Raw genomic sequence first — 7,018 nt, forward strand, 5'->3', positions numbered from 1 at the left:
TTAACCACATCTTCATCTTTCTTGATTATCAGACTGTCTTCTACTCTGCACCTTTTCATCTTTTACAATTTAAACAATCAAGTTACTAGAGTACACTTCTTCACCTTTTTCCCAAAAGGTTTTCAACTTGCCAAACTGTTATGAGCGATGCTCAAACACTTGGTAGAGTATCATTGTAGGCCAACAGTGACGGGTCTTCTTCCTAATACTTCTTTCCCTGACATCCTAATTGAGCTCGGTAACTAGATAGCAAATCTCACTCTAGATAGAAACATACCGCTCTAACAGAAGTACTAAGGAATGGGGAAGGCATACCATTACTTCAAATGGCAGCCAATACTTCCACAAATAAGAACGGATACTTGAATTCACCAAAGTGAATCCTTTCTAATACTATGAAAATGCTCGGGAACTACAACTATGTGTTGTTCCCGAATAAAACACGATATGGGCGGAAAATTTCATCCATAGGCAAGGTCTCTTACGACACCTTGATCACAATTCACACACATATATATATATATTTTATTTCAATCATTTATAGGATTTTAAAAATGCACACAACACACAATGGGATAAGAAGCAAACCTGTGATTGGACCTTTCAGGGGTTTTGACGGTCCAGACAACTATAAAGTATAGGCTCTACCCAAATAGCCTAACACTTGGATGTGGACTAACAATAAAGAAACGTGAACAAGTTCATCAAGTGTTATCCTAGGTATAGGTAATGTAGATCGGGTAACTTCATGAGGAAGGGTATCCTAAAATCCTAACTCTTTACAAGAACCACCAAAGCGCGAATGATGCAAATGTTCCAGGATGTCCCAAACTTTGACAATCGCAACCATTCTGTCCTTGCTAGTCACAAGCATAACGGCTCAAGGTCCTCGATCTTGATCTGATAAAATGTACACCCAAAATCATCCCAACGACTTACTTAACTCACTTCTTGAAACTGACCTTTGATCTGCAGCTGTTGGAAAATAAACGGTCTGCATGACTCGGTTAACTTCTTCAGGAATAATAGCTTCTTTAACATTCACGTCATACTCTAAAATCTCCTCGAAGCTTTGAAACTCCATGGTCTTTTATCTACTCCAAAATTCTTGGCTAAGTTCCCAAAGATTTTCTGTGTGATCTTTGGCTTATGCTCCAAATCATAATCGATGAATCAAATTCACTCGACCACATATCTCAATGCTAAAATTGTTGTATATGATTAACTCAACCTCAACCTCCTGGCGGAAACATCCCACTGTACCAAGTCCATAAACTGAATCTTCAATCGGTCCCATATCTTGTGCTGAGAGTGCTGAAGCAGCTGGCCAGCTGTCCCCACTCAGCTTTGCTTTGTCCTGAGTGAAACTGTAAGACCCGATCCCGGCCGACTAGGCAGCGGTCGATGACTCACGTCGCTCGGTCCATACACTGACCGAACCTCTCAAAATTTTGCCCTTTATCTATATTATCGCCCATAGGCGAAGGCTAACTTAGACCTTAGCTTAAGACTACCTTAGTCATTCCCTAGCTTAGATCATTTCAACTCATACGCAGCGGATATTCTCTACTTAACCATTGGTCTACAGCCAATATAATACTTGCCTGGTCGAATCACTTCGGCTAATGGTTAGTATACTCAACTACCAGCTAGCTTCAAGGTCAATCCCGAACCCAAATCAAGGCACACAAATCTGAGGTTCCATTCCCCTAACCATTCTATCTACATCTATGCAACATTGCTAGATCATACCTTTGCCACATCCACGGAGCTTGTTAGCTCATTGTCCCAGATGACTCAGCTGTTTAGCTAGCTCATCCAGCTAGCTGAGCTGAACCACTTCACTTGAGGTTCCCTCACTCTCGACCCAGATGATAGAGCTGTGAGGTAGCTTCGACCAGCTCTCCGTCTACTCGTTCAGCTCTCTTATACCTGCATTTACTCTTCCCTTCAGTACTTAGTCATTCAGCCAACCATCCCCACAGACCAAGTACTTTTGGGAAGTCTTCAGCTACATTTCGGAATCCAATGAATCGACCCAGTTCATATGGATCCCGATCATGATAAGTCCGGCCAAGGCCATGGACATCACCCCTGAACCAGCCAAGGCCATGGTTCAGTGCTATCAAGTCTTAAGCGTATGCTCCCCTGGAGCCAAGTCCTATCATGGACTAATAATGCCCATCAGATCCTAAGTAAATCAACCAACCACCCCACATGACTCAGAACTGATGAGTCTTCACACTTACCTAACCGGCCATGGAACCATTTCCCAATGAACCCAATCAATCTTACCCTTACAACCGGTGCATCCTTTGATCAATCAGATAAGACACCTTTATCCATCACCTATGGTTCAGGTCGTCTATCCTTGCCAAGACCAGATGACACACGGCCTTCTCCTCATGCGGCCACTACCGCTGTCCCACAACAGTTTCCATTTACTCGGTTAACTGTCATGGATAACTATCTTGCTGAATGGTCACGCCTCTTCACCCCTGGATTATGATCATGGCCAATCATACCCATACATATATCACCCTATGATGGATCAGGCCGTGATCAACACAAACCCAGTTCCCATGTGCCGCCCCATATAGTATGGCCGATGCATTGCATCCGTCCATCACACCATATGGACGAGTTGTACCAACTATGATCCGGCCCCTTCCTCAACTACTAGATCCTTAGATCACATCACATTATATGTAGTTTTCAAGGGCGTTCCATGCTTGGCGAGAACCAGTTCCACAAGAGACATAAACATAAACCGGAAAGTAATCATAAACCGGTTACCTTATACATGATCTGATTAGATCATGTGCCTTCCCTTATCATGGACGTCCATGCTCCTCCAAAGCACGCCTCCATCATGTATTATCAAGCCCTTATCATATACTTACAGTAATGATAAGATCCAGGCAAGGGTCGCTCATCTCTTCCCTTGAACTCCCATGAAACTGATTTCTGCACTGCATCTGCCTTCAAGGCTGTCAATGCCATTGGGAGTGGAGTCCGACCTTCTGGAACTGCCAAACCACTCCTGGACATGTCCAAAATAAGCCATCACGGATTTCCCAAGCTCCTGGCTCAATCCCAAGAGCCAACCAGCCCATCGGCACACACGGGTCGCCCACATGGCCCGATCAGTGTCCGGACCCGGCCCAACTGCCCATGACTTGAACACTCAGTCCAGCTGAATTGAGCTGATCCCCAGCTGACCCAGCTGAGTGAGCTAGACCATCCAGCTCAGGGAGACACTTCAGTGAGCTACATCGAGTTGCACTACACTTCACCTAGCTGGTCGAGCTTGCTTACTGCATCGCCCAGCTGTTATACACTGTGTCCAGCTTGCGTCCTTTATCTTCTTCAATCCTTCTAAGTGCCTTGGTCTATTTCCAGACCTAGACTTAGTTCTCCCATGATCCATTCTGATCACCCACTTCATCGAGCTTCACCTTGATCTCGTCAGCTACCAGCTCGCTTGTCCAGCTCCTTTGAGCTTGCCTCTGCCTTATTTTGGTTAAGTTCCAGCTACCTGATTCCCTTAACCACGTTTTGGACCATGACACGCTTGTCTTTAGGTCATGTGACCTGACTGGTGCGTCTCCTCGCACTAAGGCCTGTCCGGACGATCCTATCCAGGATCGGGGATGCTACAGAAACCCTCACCTGAAGCAAGCTCACCTCATATTTAACCCCTCACCAGCTGCTTCCCACGTTCAGAACCCTGCAGAAAAACCTAGAGAATTTCAGAGAGAAAGAGAGAAAGAAGAACAGAAAAATCAGTCAGAAAAATCAAGAAAATAAATCAAGAAAAAAATTGGTGGTGACCTAATCTTCAACCTTAGCTCAGTTTGTTACCTTGAGAAAGATCAGAAGGTGAGATTTTTTAAATAAAACCCTAGACCTAGTTGAGTTCAGATCATGATCAGACCTTGATCTTTCTCTTTGATCAGTCCAGCCACAAGCTTACCTTGGAGAAGAGGATCAGCTGAGGCCATCTAGTCCTTTGGTTCGTCTTGGTAAGCTTTAGTCTCCTTGCCTCAGTCAGTATCTGATCAGAACAGTTGATGTTTAGTTTGGGTCTTGGTCGGATGAGTTGTACAAGTTCTGATACAGTTCAGTTCTTGTTAATTTCGGTTTGAATCAACCTCTTAGAACCACCAGCTATGATGTTTTGATCTGGCTTTGAATAAACCGATTTGAACTCAGTCTGATCTTGTCCTGAACTTTGGTAGACTGACTAGAACCAAGCTGAACTTGTATAGTCTGAGCAGAACCAAGCTTGAACTGATCTGATCTAAGGTGTTAAGGCATGAACCGAACTGATCTTGTGATCATACCACTCTGTTTAAGGTCGGAGGTAGAGTAAAGCTTGAAGTATCCAGTCCTGTCCATTCAGCCTTGTTCAAGTTGAACTCAAGTCTTGTCCAAGCCAGTTTCAAGACTAATCTTTAGGTGAGTCTAGACAGAAGATGAGATAGATCATGAATGAGTACATTATTGACTTTAAATTGTAGTATCTCAATTAGATAGTAAAGTCTTTGAATCCTTTAAGAAGTGTATGGTGTTTACTTAGTGTAAACACTTACACTTGAAGATTAATCAGAAGGTTAAAGTGAGGTTAATCATAATCATAGAACTTGTTCTCAAGTACTAATCTTAATTATGAAATAATCATGGTTTTGATTATGGATTAATCTTGGTTTAATTAAGAATTAATCTTTGTTTAATTGAGAATTAATATGAGATTAATTAAGGAGTAGTCATGATTAATTAAGTACTAATTGTGGATTAATTAAAGATTAATATGAGATTAATTAAGGATTCATCTAGGATTAATTAAGAGTTGATTATGATTAATTAAGGATTAATTATGGATTAATTTTGGAATAATTATGGAAGTAAAATCATGTGAAGTCTTGTTATATTCACTATCCCTAAAGCCCCTGCATTACCGTGACTTGGTCCTGCGAACGGAACAAGGTCATGAAGACACGATGATGGGGTAGCTCCCTAGAGACCGTGTACTGCATGACGATGCAGTGTCGGATTGTTCATACCGGACATTCGACAATGATGGTGACGCTAACTCACTAGTCCCGGTTAGCCTTAGTGGTTTCTCGGGTCTAGTATATATATTGTATTATATGAGTATGGTAATGGGCGGGTGTTGTGGAAGTGATGTTTAAAATAATAATTCACAATGCTGATCGATATTAAAGTATAGTACTAGTACTTGCATGATCATGTATATGCATTTGATAACTGTTTGGTTTATTATTGATTGTGTTGTGATTCTAGATTCACTGAGTAAATTAATTGCTCATGACTCATTCGTGTGTGCAGGTAACCCTTAGGCGGGAGACACTTTACTTTTTGGACGGAAGGAACGGCCAACCAGCGGTAGTATTTTGTTATCCTTGCAACGTACCTTTTGATGTATATTTACCTAAAACGTTGTTGGGCAATAGGCCATAGGATAAAACTATAACTCTTTGTAAGATGTTTAAAGTAAATAATTAATGTATAAAAGATGTTTATAAATTACGAGTTCTCATATGATATTAGTCCTTGTCCGGGACGAACTAACTATCGAATATTGCTTTATCGGGTTGAAAAGCCTAGAGTATTATCCGATAGGAGCGTCTTTGTTCTTTGGATGTTGTTCTAAGCCGATACGGATTTATTTTGAGAACCTCAGGACGACCATCAGGGAACGTCGACCGTGTCATTTCCGGTTATCTATGATCAGGGGTGTCATAGTGGCTGTCCGTCAGCACACACAGGACATCCGTGTGTGTCTGTGTGTGTCCGTCAGCACACACAGGTGGTCCGTGGCTATCCATCAGTATACATATCAGCACGCTGGCCCTTCTCGTGGACTATTTGGGTGATTTTGGCCCACGTGGGCTATCTGTTCAGTACACACAGGACGTCTGTGGATGTCCGCCAGCACACACAGGACGCCCGTGGATGTCAGTGGGTGTCCGTCAGCACACACAGGACGTCCGTGTCTGTCCGTGTGTGTCTATCTGTGTCCGTCAGCACACACAGGACATTCGTGGCTGTCCATCAGTACACATATCATCACGTTGGTCCTTGGACTCAGCCCGCTAGCCCTTCCCATGGACTGTTTGGGTGATTTTGGCCCACGTGGGCTGTTTGTTCAGTACACAAAGGATGTCCATGGGTGTCCGCCAGCACACACAGGACATCCGTGGCTGTCCGTGGCTGTCCGTCAGCACACACAGGACGTCTGTGGCTGTCCGTGTGTGTCCGCCAGCACACACAAGACGTCTGTGGGTGTCCGTCAGCACAAACAGGACGTCCGTGTGTGTCCTTCAGCACACACATGACTTCTGTGGCTGTTCGTGTGTGTCTGTGTGTGTCCGTCAACACACATAGGACGTCCGTGGCTGTCCATCAGTACACATATCAGCACGTTGGTCCTTGGACTCAGCACGCTGGCCCTTCCCGTGGACTGTTTGGGTGATTTTTGCCCACATGGGCTGTCTGTTCAGTACACACAGGACGTCTGTGGATGTCCGCCAGCACACACATGACGCCCGTGGATGTCAGTGGGTGTCCGTCAGCACACACAGGACGTCCGTGTCTGTCCGTGTGTGTCTATCTGTGCCTGTCAGCACACACAGGACATTCGTGGCTGTCCATCAGTACACATATCAGCACGTTGGTCCTTGGACTCAGCACGCTAGCCCTTCCCATGGACTGTTTGGGTGATTTTGGCCCACGTGGGCTGTTTGTTCAGTACACAAAGGATGTCCATGGGTGTCCGCCAGCACACACAGGACATCCGTGGCTGTCCGTGGCTGTCCGTCAGCACACACAGGACGTCTGTGGCTGTCCGTGTGTGTCCGCCAGCACACACAAGACGTCTGTGGGTGTCCGTCAGCACAAACAGGACGTCCGTGTGTGTCCTTCAGCACACACATGACTTCTGTGGCTGTTCGTGTGTGTCTGTGTGTGTCCGTCAACACACATAGGACGTCCG

This window comes from Brassica rapa, unplaced genomic scaffold (genome assembly GCF_000309985.2).
Source record: "Brassica rapa cultivar Chiifu-401-42 unplaced genomic scaffold, CAAS_Brap_v3.01 Scaffold0471, whole genome shotgun sequence".
In the NCBI taxonomy this organism is placed as follows: Eukaryota; Viridiplantae; Streptophyta; class Magnoliopsida; order Brassicales; family Brassicaceae; genus Brassica; species Brassica rapa.